Source organism: Brassica oleracea, chromosome C8, assembly GCF_000695525.1.
Source record: "Brassica oleracea var. oleracea cultivar TO1000 chromosome C8, BOL, whole genome shotgun sequence".
Taxonomy (NCBI): domain Eukaryota; kingdom Viridiplantae; phylum Streptophyta; class Magnoliopsida; order Brassicales; family Brassicaceae; genus Brassica; species Brassica oleracea.
This window is the reverse complement of record NC_027755.1, coordinates 3,700,998-3,720,000: the sequence shown is the minus strand read 5'-3', so window position 1 is coordinate 3,720,000 and position 19,003 is coordinate 3,700,998. Positions and strand designations below refer to the sequence as shown.

The 19,003-nt window shown below is 34.1% G+C and overlaps 1 long non-coding RNA gene across 1 annotated transcript; it reads left to right on the top strand.

The window, feature by feature from the left end:
- The first annotated feature begins 663 nt into the window (after nucleotides 1–663).
- LOC106311483 lies at nucleotides 664–6,663 on the top strand. Its single transcript, XR_001264031.1, has 3 exons — nucleotides 664–690; nucleotides 6,399–6,517; nucleotides 6,600–6,663. It is a non-coding gene; the product is annotated as an uncharacterized LOC106311483 (long non-coding RNA).
- Nucleotides 6,664–19,003: the final 12,340 nt, after the last annotated feature.

Below are 19,003 nucleotides of genomic sequence, written 5' to 3'. Positions count from 1 at the left end.
TTGTTGAGAGAGGAGATGATGAATCCTTTCTTTGCTTTTCTTTTTGGTGAATTTTGCAGAGAAATGTTATATCCGGACTGAAGAAGATGATTTAACTTACTGTGGTGGAGTTTAAATGCAATGGTAATGATGATTGTAGACGGTGTAGTGTTGTGGCGTTTAAATGCAAGTGTAATTATTTTTATAATAGACTTTTTCATTCGAGACATGCAGTTTTTTCGCGGAGTCCATCATTATCATTAATTACAGGTTTTTCCCAAACTAAATACTAACATTTATTATCTCATATACTGCTAGTTTCTGTCATTAAATATATCCACTAAGTATTAAATATATCCACTATCATTAAATATATCCACTAAGTATAATAAGTTTTGGATACTAATCATTTCTATCAAAATATAACAAGATACTATCTAAATTTCGTTAGGTTTTACATAGTTTCAAACATTTATACAATCTAAATTGTTACGTTTTTCTTAGTTTCTTAAATTTAGACAATCTAAATAACTCAGTTTCACTTACTTATACATAATTATAAATCGTAATAAATTAAAGTTATACAAATTTCCATATTCCAGACATGCGACTGTTGCAGTCAGAAGGTGTGTGAGAGAAGTCTTGCTTTCTCGGGGAGTCAATCAAATTACCCTTCAATGGACACGCCGATGCTTGAATCATTAATTACAGGTTTTTTTCCAAACTAAATACTAACATTTACATTTATTATCTCCTATACTACTTGTTTCTGTCATTAAATATATCCACTAAGTATAATAAGTTTTGGATACTGATCATTTCTATCAAAATATAACAAGACACTATCTAAATTTCGTTAAGTTTTACATAGTTTCAAATATATATACAATCTAAATTGTTACGTTTTTCTTAGTTTCATAAATTTAGACATTTTAAATAACTCAGTTTCACTTACGTATACATAGTTATAAATCTTAATAAATTAAAGCTATACAAAGTTCCAGTTCCAATTCCAAGAGATGCGACTGTAGGAGAGAGAAGTTGTGTCTTCTGAACTCGTGTCTCGTCGCTCCGTCTCCCCTTAAATGGAAGAGTTACAACTTGTAGAATAGTTGGGGTAATAAATCGAGAATTAAATAACATGAAATAAAGTTACAAAATATCTCATTTTCTTAACGTTTTACATAGTTTCATATATTGAGTCAATTTAAATTTTTAAAATTGTGCTTAGTTTCATGAATTTAGATAATCTAAATCAGTTACTTTCACTTACTTATACACAGTTATATATCTTTATCGATTAGAATTTTTCAAAGTTTCAAATCCAACCCATGCGCACTGAGAAGTCCTGCCTTCTGAACTCGTGTCTTCTCGAGGCGTCTATCAAATCACTCTTAAGTGGGGTAATAAATACTCAGTTTATACTTTTCCCTACACGTTACTTGAACTTCCATACTACGTGTATTTCGGTTAGAGGATCATCCCCATTATAAAAGGGTTTATCACCTTCTCCAAATAAGTAAAACGAAAATCTCTCCATTTACTTGATTAAACTAATATCTCTCCATGTTTATCACCTTCTCCAAATAAGTAAAACGAAAATCTCTCCATTTACTTGATTAAACAAATATCTCTCCATGTCGAACTTTAACTTGGCTCTCTCCCTCCTTCCATGCTTCATAAGATTCTCTTAGAGGTAGCAACAAGCCATCTCCGAGACTTCGGTAGTGCAAGAATTGCTTTCTCCGAGTTCAATCAAATTGGCAAAGAAGAATACTTCTACCGATCTGCAGATCTCTTTAACTTGAATATGCTTTCTCCGAGTTCAATCAAATTGGCAAAGAAGAATACTTCTACCGATCTGCAGATCTCTTTAACTTGAATAACTGGATTGATGAGGCTAATGCTTTAAGGACATGCAGGCTTAGGTGCTACCAAACCGGTAATCTAGAGGCCATCTACATGCGAGGTATGTATGAGTTCTTCGTCCTCCATTTACTTGATGAAGAAAGGGAAAAAATCCATCTTGCTGGTGAGAGAGGATTGTTGTGGGCCAAGTATGTAGATGGAATGCTGAACTTAGCGTTTAGTGTTGATGCTAGAGGATTTGTTCACAACTATCCTAGCTTTAGTCGTGAATTTGTTGATCGGATGAATTGCATGATCACAACTTCGTTATCCTCATGCCATTGGGGTTACGAAAAACCTGAGGTGTTTATGTCTCTACTGGAAAGAATAAATCCCAATGTCTCACATGATTGTTGGTGCTCTGCAGTAATAGAACCAGTGTTTGTAGTCTCCTTAGAAGGATCTAGAACACGGTGGACATGCAATCGTTGTTTCTGGCAATGTGCAGCTTGGGACTTCTCCAATGATATTCACTTGACCGCTGGCCACTGGCCAATTGAAGATTAGTGGTGTGTTTATGAGTTATAACATGTACTTTTTATCTATTTTTACTAGGTTTATGTAAAATACATTTCATATAATATAATGTCTCTAGTTTTTCTCTATAAAGTAATCTTTATTTATTATTAACAACACTGTCTCCATAAAAGAACATAATGCAAATGTAAAAGATACAATCAAAACTAGTTGAACTTTCCAAATCAAAAAGTGCGACTTAGTTCAATTTAGAATAACTTTGTAATTGATACAGTTTATATTAGTCGCAGTCTTATACGCTGTACAGTTACACCAAGATTTACAATTACACCAACTCGTACAAAGTTTTCGAAAGTTATGAAGAAAGAGATCCGAATTTTATGGATTGGGTCTGGATGGTCCGCGTAATGGTCCTGGTTGGGTTGTAAATACGCAAAATTCTGTTGGTTTTGTGGTCTTTTAATAATTTTTCGGATTTAATTAAAGATTTATCTATTTTCTAATCCGGGCAGCTTCGGGCAGGAGTATCTGAGAATTTTTTTTTCCTAGCAGGAGTACTGGAGCAATTGATTAAGGGGAGGTTGACAACATAGGCTAGGGCAATCGAATTTGGTTTTTAAAAAATACCCAAAACTTCCCTAGTTAACTTAATCCGTTAATCATTTTTCCTTAATACAAGTAATTTCTATATTTAATTATCAGTAGTTTGGATGGTTATTTGTCGGATTTTGGGTATTAGATAAAAACTTAGAGAATTTGCGTCCCATATACACCATCTTTCATCTATTTAGGAAAATAACTATATGTACTGTTCATCACAATTTATAAATCGTATTGCCATTTCGATCCCTAATTCTATTACCTACTTTGTATCTGGCAACTTGATATATAAAGATTTGATGTCCCCTGCATGTGTAGACTAAAGAAAAACCGATACTACCAATACCTATGTTTTCGATGAAATATTCCATCCAAGCAAAGAAATTGCATGTATGAATAATTGTAACTGTTCTACAGACCAATCGACGGGATTAATTGCAGCTTTTAGAAATTTCTTTTTAAGTTTCTGAATTCTCAATTTACGGACAGAATTCAGTTTTCCTTACTCAAAGAATCATGGTTCGAGTTCGCCTGGTTGACTCACCCGTTTCTTCCGAGTCAGAAGATATGGTCGAGATGATCGAAGTTCCTGACTGCATGTTTGCCGATGGTGAAGAACCAGTTGGTGTACGAGTTCTTGCTTATCACCGTTCAAGTGGAATCCGGTCAATCCTAAGAGTTTTGTCCGACGATGAAATCCAGTTTATAAAAGATTCTACCTTTGGCAAATTTATCGATCTCAGAGATAAACCCGCATTCTCCGGTAGGTTTGCTCGATATATTCTTTCAAGACAACTAAAGGTAAACAAGAAGCACCAAGTTTGGTTTCGTTTTGCTGGAAATCCGATTAGATTTTCTTTAAGGGAATTTGCTATTGTCACTGGCTTACCATGTGGGAAATTCCCAAAAAAATCACGGAAAAAGCAAGAAAGAGCGAATGGCAGAAACTCCGTATTGGCCTACTCTGTTTGGTGGTACTGACGTTGTTACCGTTTCGTCGGTGATTAGGATGTTACGAAAGAAAACAGTCGTCGACAAAGAGATTAGAATTAAGTATGCTCTTCTTTCTCTGGCCTCCTCTGTTTTGATGCTGACAAATTTGAAGTCTAAAATTCCAAAAGAGTATGTAGAGATGATTAAAGATTTGAACCAATTCTTTTCGTTTCCTTGGAGAAGACTTGCGTTTGATATGCTAATGACTCGCATCAAGGAAAGAGATGAAGTAGCGCTTTGTCAGAACACCTTCGCCCTTAAAGGTTTTGTACACGCTATGCAATTAGTAATGGTTGAGGCGGTGCCGGCTCTAACCGAGGTTGTGCAAGAAGCTGGTTCTTCTTCTTCCGAGTCAGACTCAGATAGGGACGACGATGATCTTCATGAAAAGAATAATAAGCGACTGACATTGAGTCCAGGACATGCTAGGGATGTTGATCATAAATGCGAGGTACAATCAAATCTATCCGGATCATTCTTTATATATAGTAGTTTATAAAAGTTTACGAAATGTATATTTAAAAGTTGATGTTAATAATGGATTTAGGTACCTGTGAAATGTATCATCGAAGATGATTCTTCTCATCATGTGGATAATGAATATGAAGATTACTCCGACGAGGAAACCGATCCAAAGGTTGAAAACGTTTTGCGTTTACACTCTGAAAAACATGATTTCAACAATTCGATATTCAAGAGAGGTGTAACCATGGCTGACGTTGAACGCATGGGTGGTAAGGGAAAGGGTAAGAAGAAAGAAACAAAGGCTGGTAAGAAAGCAGTGTCTCCTGAAACTGTCTCGGACTCGAAGTTTGTTACGCTTCTGTATGACAAAATGAAACCTGAAATTTCACGATTTCGTGAAACAACAAAGAATCTAAATGCAACTGTCAAGGCTGATACTAAGGAATTCGCCTCAATGGAGTCTCGGATTGGAACGCTTGTAGAGAATAAGATCAAATAAATGATAGAGTCCGTCATGGTTCCAATGTTAGAGCAAAAACTGTTTCAGATGAAGGGAGATATCATCTAAAGTATTGAGACCATGATTAAGAATCAACATCAGGATCCCATTATCAATTCAAAATCACAGCCATCATCGGTGCAAGACTTGAACAACTCTGACCCGACATCCAACGATACCGAAAATGTAAGTTCTCTAAAACCAATCTAAAAATAAATTTCATAGCCAATGTTTAATGTTCATTCATTGTGTTAGAGTGATATAAATTTCAGCAGTAATAGTCGACGCTCCAACATTTGGTCGATAAATTAATACAAACATTAGTTTCGTTTCCGAATTTATGAGTTATATCCCACAAATGGTTGACATATTGGTTAATATTGTAGTTATCCGGATACATAATGCTTATTTTATTAATGCTGTTATTTCCGCGTTAAATATCTTGTAAAATATAGGTTCAACCAAGTGAGAACACATATGTTCAGGATGAACCACCACATTTTTCGGAGGGTGATATCCATGTAAGCATACCTTTTTGCATTACTAATCCACTCTTTAAATTTGTTATAGATTTCCTCGTATGAGTACTAAAATTTTCTAAATATTTGACAAATTTCTATATTAATGCAACATGTTTGAGTAACAGGATTCTCCAACCAGAGGTTTGTCGTCAGATATATCTGGATTAACTCCATCTCCCAATGTCACATATTTGGAAAATCAAATGGAACATTCTCCAGCATCAAAAACGGTAAAGTTTTGGGCCCCAGTTAATGATAGTAGACGTTTCAATTAGGTTATGGTAATATAGCTTTGGATATTAACATAGTGCATATTTTCCAGGTAGCTACCCAAAGTCTCCGAACCGGAAGGTTAGAGGTAAATTTTTTTGTTTCTTTGCTGTTAAACTTAATTTTATTCTAGACCGAATGGTTTTTCTTGACATTAAAACTTATATTATTTAGATGGCACTGAGGGATCGGTTCCCATTTATTGAGAATCCATCATTCTCGCTTGGTTTGTCTCGGGTAGAAAAACAGGATCACACTGACGGTAGATCCTCTCAAGAGCAAGAAACAGTCGAAGAAGACAATCAGGATATGCTCCCACAACGTAGAAAGAGTTTGCGGCTACGAAACTCTCTGAATCCAACTTTGCCTCCGTCAACTTCGTAGACCAGGTACAAAATGTGAAATGTGAAATCCATAGTAGTTTTAAACTTTGTTAGTTTGGTGGTTAAATTATAGCACTAGGACTTATCGTTTTAGATTTCTGAGATGGAATCATTCCCTGTTATTGAGATTCCGTCGTTCCCCCTTGGTTTGTCCCAGGAAGATAACAATGATGACCTGGTGAACGGGTTGGCTGCTGAACAAGTCGCAGTAGAAAAATAAAAGATAATCCTTTTGATTTACAAGAATGCAGGAGAGGCAAAAGACAAAAAACAGTTACCCATGGCCTCGTTGATGTTTTCCAGTGTAGTCCAGATATATTAAATAGAGCAAGGGATTCCCAAATGGCTGTGTATGGCAAAGCTGATTCTTGGGAATATACTCAAAAGTATACCAAACTGGCCCAGAAGCTGAAATTCCATTTGTAAGTTATTCGATTATCTTATGTCTATCCTGATATATTAAGATCTATTTTGTGTCTATTAATCTATTAATATCTATACTAGTGTTATTCATCTTGGAGGGTGTCAAGTTTCAAACAAAGACATTATTGACATTGTCGAAAGGGCCAAGCCATACTCTTCAAAGGTAGTAGAATCTTCTTTGTTATCGTTAAAAATTGCCCCACCTATTAATATAATTCTATGTAGGTGATGGATGTACTCATGAAACATCTTAGATTGTCATATGCTAAGCAGTCTCTTACCGAAGAGGGCAAAAAATCAGTATTTTTTTATACCAAGTACGTTGCCTCTTTGTCTAGGAACTACTCCAAATTCTCCAAAATACCGGCTAAGGAAACACATATGTTCACAAAGGGTCTGGTAGAAGTGTTTGGAGAGATGGTGGACCATCATCCTGATCACTATATTTTCTATTTCCCTTTTAATCTGGATAAGAAACACTGGGTCAGCTTGTGTGTGGATGCTTCTTCTTGGATGATTACAGTTTTTGATTGCAACACCCCGCTAAGGAGCAAAGCTTCGATGAGTTCCGAACTTAAACCAATATCAGAAATGTTTCCTTACCTGATGAAATAAGCTGGGTTACGAATTTCAAATTCTCAACTGATGCCAATGGTCGTTGAAAGCAAAAACCGTTCTGCAGAACATCATATCAGCAGATTCTTCGTTGACGTCAGTTTTGCTAATGCAGAAACATTCTCTCTCTGGAATCAAAACATGTCGTTGTATCGCACCCCATATCTTAGCTTCTGAGGCGCAAAGGGTCGCTGTTATGCTCTATGAGTACCACATGAAACTCTAGTTTGTTGTTTATGCATTGAATTTGTAGAATTGTTAACATTAGACTCTGTTTTCTAAGTAAGGATTTTAGATGAAAGCGATGTTTGAAAACTGACTATTTTGTTTTCCTAGAGTAAGGATTTAAGATAGTATGTCATGTATGCATTAATCTAACATAATTAATTATTCGTATTCCGTATATGCAGATTATAGGTATGAATAAGTGAAACAAATTATGAAAGAAACACATTAAGTTTGTTTTTTCTTTCAGTTAAGCTGGATATTATCAAACTCTTCCGATATAGCGAAAATTATCTGGATAATTAATCGATATCAACAAAGGATCATTGGAGCAAACTAAGGGGTCGTCTATAATGATAACACACATCTTCGTTAATATGATTGATGTTTATTTGGATATAATTGGACTTTAATTTAACCAATTGTTAACTTAAAACTTCTTAGAAAAGTCAAATTTTGTGGCTTCATGTCTGATGATCATCAAACAACAAATTTCCCCTTTATTTTGGCCGTTGTACTGACAGGTCTAATTGAAGAATTGATATCACCATAAGTGTCAACAATTCAAAATTAGTTGGCTTAAAGTTTGCTGATTGAAATTTAAACAATTTAATACAATCTATGTTAACGAGATTAGGTATTCTGCACCTTATATAATCAACCGCCTCTCCAGCTACAAAAATGATTATCAGATATTAGAGTGGTGAACATTATATTATCCTGAATCAATATAAATATTAATGGGAAATTTGTAAACATAAAGGTAATAGAGTATTGTATTTTGAATTCCAAGGTAAGATGTACTGGTATTACATCTTGGCAAAACCACATTCACCGACAATTGTAACTAGTTCGAAACGATTATATTACATATGAAAAAGATAAGTTTGGGACATACAGACACGACACAAAAGAGGAAGACAAACATAACAATCGAAACAGAGGAAATCCTTAGATAAAGACACCACGGCCTTTCATTATTCAGAATTTAAAACGGAACATTAGACCATACGATTTAAGAAAACAACTTCAACTGATGTTATTTTTTATTGCTTCTGCCCACGAACATAGCCACCGATTGCTTTACTCTCCAGGAAGTAACGGAGATGATCCAAATGCATCTAAAATATTAAAAGTTAATTAACTATCTAGAATAATCATTTTAGAAAACCGTATGATTATTTTAACTAACCTTCTTTGGTTAACTTGCTTGATGATATACTTGATACAGCAGCGTTTTCTTGTTGATTTTGCCTAGCGTTTGTAATTTCAAGATGGGCCCTGTAGATTGAAACCATCTCATGTTCGGTAAATATCTCTTCAAGAACATCCTTGCTGCCAACTAGTTCGCGATCATTGTAACCTACAAAATCATTGTACGCATTAAAACATTTTTTAAACTAAACCCTAGGAAAAATTTCCCAAATTTGGTTACTAACCATTGAACACAAATGTTGCACCGCCGACGGTTAACGTTGTGTTGTTGAGAAACTGGAAATGGCCAACATCTTCGTATCCAGATGAAATGCAAAGTTTGAGATCTGTGAACCATTAGCGAAGATGCATCATAGCTTCTACCTTGAAGGTTGTACTCACAGTAATCGGTGGCCTCCGAGTCCCATCTGGTTCAAGCATCCATTCTGGGGGGTGGTAAGTCATCGCCAAAGGTGTTTCAGACTTTAGTTTATAACGATCTCGGATAATAGTTTCCAAATCTTCAAAACTCTCATTCGGTTTGACCAACACCGTATACCAGAGATCGCTCGGCTTTCTCTGGAAAATCCAATAACCGTCGTTGTTACGCTGTCATGCTCCGTGATATAAACTCACACGCAGAGGTGTCGACATCTTAAAAAGAGAGATTTTAGTTGTTGAGGTGTGTGAGTAAATAGTATTTAGTTTTCCTGGATATATAGGCAAAGAGAGTAAACAAGTATGCAGATAAGATCGATATTTTCCATATGTGCAAATATAATAAACATCTTAGCTGGTTACTCTAGTATAGATATCATGATAAGATTCGAATTCTAACGCATATGACAAAAATATTCCATCACATGCAAAGGAAACAAAAGCATATGTTAGTAGTCATACACGCGCCTGACTTGGACATACCTCCCTTGAGTAGTCTAATTATATGATTTACGTTTTGTCATATTGTCATATTAGGTTAGGCATTAAGGAACCTATAGTCATGTTTACTTCCAAATACAAATTATTAATTCCTACACTATAGTTTATTTATTATTAACGGGAATCGTCACCACTTAAACTCGCTATAATTGTTTTATATACATTGGATTAGATAGATATCCTCGGATCATATACAAAATGTTGCAATAATCTGATAATGTTGACAGCATACACAAACAAAATTGCATAGCATCCACGAGAGGTTTTAGTTGGGAATAGGAAATATGAATAACAAACTTATTAGACTTTAGGAGGCCCAAACAACCCCTCAACCATGTATAATATGTTACTATGCATAACCTGATATATATAACATTCCCTCGTTATGGATATATGAATTGCAAGACTAATAAAGAAAGGGATTTCATTAATTTATTTAACAACCGGTGTTCCATCACAACTTCAGCTCTCACGCCATATAAGTAATCACATATTAGATATTAAACAGATAGTAGTTTTTGTCTTAACAAACTTAGTTCTTTATCCTTCATCTTTCCGTACAACTCCATCACCGGGAATATCCCTTTCTTATTAGTAAGACATCTTAACTGATAGGGGTTTTGCATGTTGCACGATTGTGACCACAACCTTTGCAACGACTACATACAGTTCGTCTTCTTGTTGTCTTCATCTATTGAACAATACAAAATAAATAATTAATTCAATGAAAAACATATTAACCATAATATAATTAGACATTATAAACAATTTAAAGTACTTACACGAACTTCGCCACGAGATAGGAAACGTTTCTTGCGTGGACGGCCAGGGGGACGCCTGCTAGTCGGAGGAAGCACATCTAACTCGGACAATTGACCAGTAAGTTCTATGATATCATCAGTATTAATCACTGGAGTGACACTACCCACATAGGCAGCAACCATTGCATTCTTGGTGTACTCTTGAGCTACCAATGAATCGACTTTTATCTTGGCTACGATGGCCGCTGCTATTGCATGTTGACAAGTAATTTCGAGGAGTTGAAACTCAAAACAACTACAAAATCGTTTGGAAATATCGACGTGGAAAGAATACCCTTCCTTGTTCTGTACTTCATACTCCAAGTGTTTTATTTTCTTCACTTCAAAACCTGCCGAAGACTCAAAATTAACGGCGAGAATTTCCATTACTTTCGGTGTGAATTTGTCTAAACTTGCTGAGATTGTTGAGCCCCTAGCAGAAAACCAAGACATTAGCTTTGCTCTAATAAATTCTACAAAGGCCAATATAGGGTATTCTATGGCCTCACGAAGCACTGCATTCCATGATTCCGCAACGTTACTCGTCATAATATTGTAACGACGTCCGGGTAAATGGGAACGCGCCCAATGATCAAATCCTATTCCAATTAGATAATCTGCACAAGATGCATTGACATGTTTTATCTCATTGAAAATCTTGTAGAAGTCAGCAAACCTGTATGCCCTTCCAGCCTTTGCAACCAAGAATCCTAGATTCTTATCCTTGTAATAAGTCCTGATATTTCTCTTTAAATGAAGGATGCATGCACAGTGTTTCGCTTCTGGATAAACCTGATGCATTATCCGGCTAAACTTTAGATTTCTGGATATAAAGATATTATCCTTAATACACACAATTTCCGGATATAAAAACAGTTATGTAATATTATAAAGCCTTTACATTACTTACCCTGGTCAATCCGTAATAGATGGATGCAAGTCTATCAGATACAAACACTATATCGTTTGAATTTGGAACAAATGCTTGTAACTTTTTGAAGAACCACTCCCACGAGTTATCGCTTTCTCTGTTGACGATAGCAATGGCTAGTGGAAACACTTGGTAATTGCCGTCTTGGGCAGAAGCAGTTAGAAGACACCCAGCATATTTTCCTCTTAAATGGGTTCAATCGACAACTAAAATCCGTAATAGATGGATGCAAGTCTATCAGATACAAACACTATATCGTTTGAATTTGGAACAAATGCTTGTAACTTTTTGAAGAACCACTCCCACGAGTTATCGCTTTCTCTGTTGACGATAGCAATGGCTAGTGGAAACACTTGGTAATTGCCATCTTGGGCAGAAGCAGTTAGAAGACACCTAGCATATTTTCCTCTCAAATGGGTTCAATCGACAACTAAAACTTTTCTCATGTACTCAAATCCCATAATAGAGGCACCCATAGCTAGAAACATGTATTTAAACATGTTTCCTATGTTGTCCTTATATTCAGTTTCAATCTCGGCTAAGATTCCAGGGTTTGCTTCTGCTAGTTTACGGAGGTAATCAGGAAGTAGATTGTAAGAGCCTCGTGAGTTTCCTTTGGCATATTCCAAAGCAATTTCCCTTGAACGCCAAGCCTTCCAGTAGGATATACGGAAATCGTGGTCTCCTTGCATGACTTGACGTATCTCTCCAGGCTTTGGACCACCGCCACTACCATTGAAACGAGCTTTCATCATCTCTCCAACAACATGATGTGTAACTTGAGACTGATAACCGGATTTATCGTCCACGGAGCAGGTGTGAATGGGATTGATCGAGTTTTCTTATCTCGTAGACGTCTGAGTCTTTTAACTTTGTGGCATATACCCTCCACTGACAGTTGGAGCTAAAACACCTTAAAACCATTCCATTTGGTGCTGATCTGATGTTAAGAAACCGGAACTTCTTACTAATTGCATATAAGGCCATATGCAATTTAAATTCATTCCGATTTGTAAATACCATTCCAACATAGAGTTCGTTGTGTTGGTTTGTTGTGACTCCTACATTAATTAGCACGTTCAGATCTTAGAGAATTAATATTGCAAAATCTCACAATATAAACTAATAAATGTTACATTGAAGATTAGATGAAACATATCCGTTGATATTAAACATTAACAAAAAAATATTAAACATATCAGTTGACGTTTACACATTACCAAATATTGAAACCGATCACTGTCCATGGAGTCCTCTGATGAAGAATCATCAAGATTGATCACCAGATTATCATCTGCATTAGCCGGATTAGGAATAAGCCTCACGGTTGCTGAGATGGAAGGCGAATTATTAGTTGTGGGAATAAGGTCGACGCTTGCGGAGTTCTAAGGCATAGTTTCGCCATTGTAGATCACGAGAGTATCGTCAAGAACACCTATATCATAAAATAGGATTTATGAATAAATCGAAATATCATTTCTTTTTAGAATAAATACATATAACAATAATACATACCTTCCGAGACAACGGGATTATCATACATTGTTTGGATGTTGGAAAGATTGTCTGAAACATTTTCCCAACTAAGAACGACATTGTTTACTTCATTGAGATCAGGAGTCGAGTCGGTCAACGAGGTGGCATGATCAACGTTGATGGTGCCATTTTGTTGGAGCTGCGAAATATTTTGAGACATGGGAATATCGAGATCCATCTCTTCGGAATGTTCTTCGTTCTTTACATTGTTGTCATTTTATGATGCAATAACTCCTTCCCAAAAACTAATGCCATCATCGATTGGAGGGGAACTTTGCTGGACAATAACCAAATCTTCATCCACGGAAAATTGGAGGGGAATCCCTTCATAGTATTCCATTGGTGAATCTAGAACAAAATTCAAAATATGTCATTTATAGCCGGTTAATTTAAAGATAATCCAGCAAAAGAAAAATTTAATTATATCTTACCGTTAGACACGTTAGGTTGAGGAATGTACTCGGAGTCTAATGCAACATCTGGTGATTTAAATCAATGAAACATTTGGTTAGACCATAGTTATTAAATGTAAGCTACATTTATTATAATAATATGTGAGATAAAAAATTAACATTTTGACATGTTGCGGTAGGTTTCTATATTTATATATTGGAGTAATAATATATTTTGTATTAACCGTTGATCTCGTTGGAAATGATGAGTCCATTTGTTGGGAAAGGAGATTCTTGATTTGACGATGAACCTATATCAACAACTCCATAATTAGAATGTTTATAGTGATATATAAACATGTATTCTTCTTACCTGTGTTACCTGTGTTAAACACGGTTATAGAGAGTTTGTTTGATCCTAATGGTTCGGTTCCGTCGCCGTCGGAGTCAGTATCATCTATGACAATTATTTCGTTGCCATGAACAAGTTCGTAACATCGTTGATTTTCCAAATCCAGTTTTGCTTTTTCCATTTCGAGGTGAACCCTATGAATGACCATCATCTCTTGGTCATTAAAGTACTCATCTAGCATCGCTTGACTTGCAACCACTGCCTCTCCTAAAAAGCCTAAAACAATTGCAAATAATGTACATTATTTAACGAAATTATTGATGAGATTAAACGCAATGTATGTAAAAACTAGATTCTCTCTAATTATAAACAAAAACAACAGAAAACTTAAAATAGACAAAAAGACAAGTATCAATAAACTAGGATTTATCTTCGAACGACGGATCTTCGTTTCCGTTTCCGAATTTATAAGAAGAGGACCCAATATTAAAGTCAGCTCGGCAAAAGAACTGATAATGTGCAACATCTTCGGCTCCAATAGTTACGCAAAGAGCGAGGTCGGCGAACCAAGCTCTCACAGCCATCATGACTTGAACGTCAGGTGTTTGAAGAATGGTTATCGGAGGAGTTTTATTACCATCCGGAATAAGCATCCACTCGGGAAGCCTATATGTCATCGAAATTGGTGTTTCGATTGCGAGGTTATATAGGTTTCGGACAATTCGTTCAAGCTCATCGAAAGTTTATGACGTTCGCACGATAGCTGGAAACCCAAGATCGTTTGTCTTCCTTTCAAAGCTCCACTCTCCATTTTTATGAAGATTCCAAGCTCCGTGAATGACTCTTAGAACTTGTCTAGAGTTCATCTGCAGACCACATTAAAGAGAAAATTAGTAAACGATCGAACCCTAAAACAATAAACCGTATTAACGACAAACGATTCTGGATCCGTTAAATAAACGACTTCAAAAAGCATTTAAGAAATCATAGGCTTAGATATCAATAGAAAAGAATAAAACGATTCATAAATGTGGTCCTACTGACCGTTTGTTCCCATTTTGTAGCCCTAATAGATCAAAAAGTTAAGACAAACCTTTACCGTGATGTTCGGTACTAACCGGATAGATCCGAGATTGTTCTTGCCTCATATGTCTCACCGGATGCTTCTATATATAGCAAAATGTCTTATTGTGCAAAATTGATCTCGTAACTAAATGTATAAATCTGCAAAAACTATATGTCTCATCGCAATTAATGTTGAGCCGGTTATTTTCTATATTTGTAGATATCATGATGCCCGACGTAAGCAGACACGCCGAATCTACATTACTCTGCCCCATAAAATTCATGTACTTTCTGACACCTCACGCGCCTCAAAAATGCTGAATGTCCAAACGCGCAAGAGAGAATCGACAATTCGCATGTTTAATGTAACCGTTTCCCTAATTTCCAAATGTTATAGTTATTTGCCTAATTACCCGATTCGTCATGTATATTGATCATAATTTCTCAAAAACTTATCCAAACTGTATTCGGAAAATCGAGAAAAGCGATTTTTGAACATTTAATATTCTCAAACAACACTTGTAAGCTAAGAAAATAATTGTAGAAAACAATTTTAAAAATTCAAGAGGTACGTGATTTCAACCAAGAGCCCATGATAATGAAATTCCGGCCAGAGTGACCGCCCTGGGTTCGAGTCACTTTTGCTATCTTTTCACTTGTGCCCGGATAAAAAGTCTCGTAGAGATTAATTTGGGCTTACCGCCTGGAATCCCAACGGATATCAAAAAAAAAGAAAAATGATGTACGTGATAAAATTGAATAACAGATATACATATATATAGGTATATCCGGTACAAAAAAATGGCCATAATAATGAAATTTGACAATAAATTTATGACGACAAATTAACAACAATTTTTTTGTCGTTTCACAGGAGTAATCCCAGAATTCCATCTGTTTTTTGGGTTTGGAAAAGTACGAATTTTCAAGAACGGGAATCTTATGATATGTTAGCCATCCGCGGCTGAAACGGATCTTAATGTCCGAAAGTTGGATAGGGTGGCCTTTACGTAAGGATTATAACAACAAATGTTATGCAGAGAGTGAGTGTCAAGTCTGGTACAACGCAAATAAGATGGTGCCACCTATTCCACAAGATCACATTACTGAGGAATCCCAAATCTTAAGTTTGGGTAATATCTCTATTATATTATTTGAGAAGTCAGTTTCCTACGTGTCGCGTTCACGTTAACTCTCACGCTGGTTGATTACGATGATACTCTTAATGAATCAAATATATCTAATTATCATTATTAAATATTTATTCTAATTTTTTTTAGGTTTCCTTTTTCTTTATTTTTTCAAAAAACCAATATAATAAAGAGACTTTATAAATTTTAAAAACGAAAATATGTTTTTATATATAGTGTAATTCATAATAAGGAAAGTTCACAATTAATTTTAAAGTAAAGAAACAATCTTCCCTTTTAAAAGATAATTAAAAAATATAATATATATTTTAAAAGTATTAAGCATTTTATTTATATCAATCTATTTCTCAAATTATTACAAAATAATTTAATAACATAAATTAAGATATATTTAATGAATAAAATTTAATTTAATCTTTCTTTTTAATTTAAGTTCCCTTTTATATTTTTCAAATTAACATATATGATAAATAAAATATTAATAAAATTTAAGAAGAATATATATATTTTTATATATATAATGTGATTTCATAAAAAGGAAAGTTAAGAAAATTAATCTTGATATCAAAATAAAGAAATAATCTTCCCTTTTAAAATTTATCGGTTATGTTATGTAACTTTGTACCTATCATCATTTTATTTTATAAATTTCTTTTTCCAAATTAACACATACTAAATTACTAAAAAATCAAAATATATTTACACATCTAAAATGAACAACCAAACTAATACAATGAATATAAATAGTTATATTTTAATTTGACGGAATATATGTAACACAATATACTCACAAAATGAGTAACTAGACCAATTCAAATTTTTTCATACAAAGTCAAACATTAAATTAAAATAATATATTTTATTTATAGTAATATTTTTATACATATAAATTATAGAACGGCTCAACAAATTACAAATAAATATGAAATTTTCAAATAATATTATAAATATATATATATTAACCAACTATTACAATTAAGTATTTTGTATAACTTATATATACATATGCATTATAAGGTTTCAAAGGACTATCATTTTTATATTTATTTATGTAACTTTGAATCGTCAACACTTTAGTTTAGTTTTACTATTTGATTCTCAAAACAACATATATTGAATTATACATAATCTTACTAAAATATGTTTACAAATCTAAAACAAGAATCAAACTACATCAAAATAACAAAATTAATCAAAATTTTAAGTTGTATAACAAAAATATTATAGTTGAATCGGAAAACTAAATGTTATCTAATATATCCAAATGATAACCAAACAGTAGAGATATTATATATCCAAAATTATATGTTGAATTAAAATAACCTAATGTTATTTAAAACAATTCATATTGATTACAATATAAATAATAGAACAATTAAAAGTAAAATATTAATAAATTATTATAATATTTATACTCGTGCATGAGCACGAGAATATCACCTAGTATGCATGATAGATGGGTCTTGGACATCTACATCACAGTTCAAAGGGTGTGGATGGGTTTGGATGGACAGCTTGGGAAAGGTTCAACTTATGGAGACACGAAATTACCCACGGCGAGAGTCTGCCTTGCATTCAGAAGTGGAAGCACTATGATGGGCGATGGAGAATATGCTCCAGTATTCAACATGTCAGAGCTTTGGGACGGATTAAAGATCTGATCGCCATGATTAAGGAGCCCCATGCTTGGCCAAGCTCTGCAACATAATTGGAGAGGATAGAGACTCTGCAAATATGCTTTCTGGACTTCAAGATCATTCATATTCTACGAGCGCAAAATCATATTTTAGATTCTTTAACTAGGCCTGCGAGGTCTTTCTATAGAGATCTATGTTTTATTGGTTGTTCTATTCCGGTCTGGTTACCTAGACTACGTAAAGTTTGAGTAATAGAATAGCCTTTCGTTGTCAAAAAAAAATAATTAAATATTGATGATTGGCTGGGTTGTAGTTTTAAAGTATTGTTTTGTGCATTTATGTGTCCATGACCTGCGACATGCGGCTAAGATTACATTCGTTTATGTATCGTTTGATCTGCAAATTGTGACTAAATCTGTGACAAGCGATTAAAATTATGTTTGTTTACGTGTCGCGTGACTTACGATCTTCGATATGCGACCAGTCGCGCGATCAATTTTTTTTTTTTGATTTTTGGTTGCCGTTTTTTCGGGCAACTTCAATCGATCTGCGACTGGTCGCGCGACATCAAAACTAACAACAACGTGCGATTTACGACTAGCGACCAATCGCACGTCGCAGATTACGCGACAACAAAACGAACAACAACCTGTGGTGGCATATTGCAGGTCGCGCGACAAGTAAATACACATGACCTATGTTCTGTAAATTTAGTCTATAATTTTTTTTGTAACTGTATCAGCTCTACCTGTAAAATTAAATTAAAAAAGTAAAGTTACTAGGAATATAACAACCATATATTTTTCCTACATCAAAAAAAATATTGCTTTAGTAAATAAAGTAAATAAATAGTTTACAGTTATTTTCTATATTTTTGATGTAGCTTTAAAAATTGTCTTAAAGCATTATTGATACTTTTAAAGGCTGTAAATAAAAGTTAAAGCTAAATCATGTATCTACGTTCCAACCAATCACCTTCATTATTAGATTGTCGTCAACTAATAACAACTACGATAAGACCTGCGCCTTGCGCAGGGTAAATTTATATGAAAATTATTTAAGAAATATCGTATGGAAAAAAAATTATATTATTGATCGAATTAATATATTTGGCCCTTAAAAAAAATTTTAAAATTTTTTTTGTTAATTACATAAATTGTTTACTAATGAACTGATCCTATTTTTAAAAATATTTTAGTTCAAAAAATTATTTATCGCATAAAAACCTAACGTTTAGGCCGAAGAATCTCATGCCTACTATTTGGTTACAATGAACCTATGCCAGCTCGGTTTTATATCATGATTTAGCAATTTAAAAGTTAATTATGGTTATGAGAAATTTACGTTCACGTGCCAATCCTATCTATCTTCGATATTTTTCTCCTTTTTGTGTCATTTTGTTTATTGTTTGATATAAATATTGATTTTGAGTTTATTCTCATTTCTTTCTTTTAATATTAAAGAATTAAACAAAAATGATAGAAAAAATACAAATTATTAGCAAATCTTCATTATTTAAAATCATTAATTACTATATATATCATAATCACATTAGGTAATTCTGTAAGTTTTATTTAAGGAAATAATATATAATAAATAGCCACCTTACTTTAGTTAATATCATATGATATCATATAGTTGGTATTAA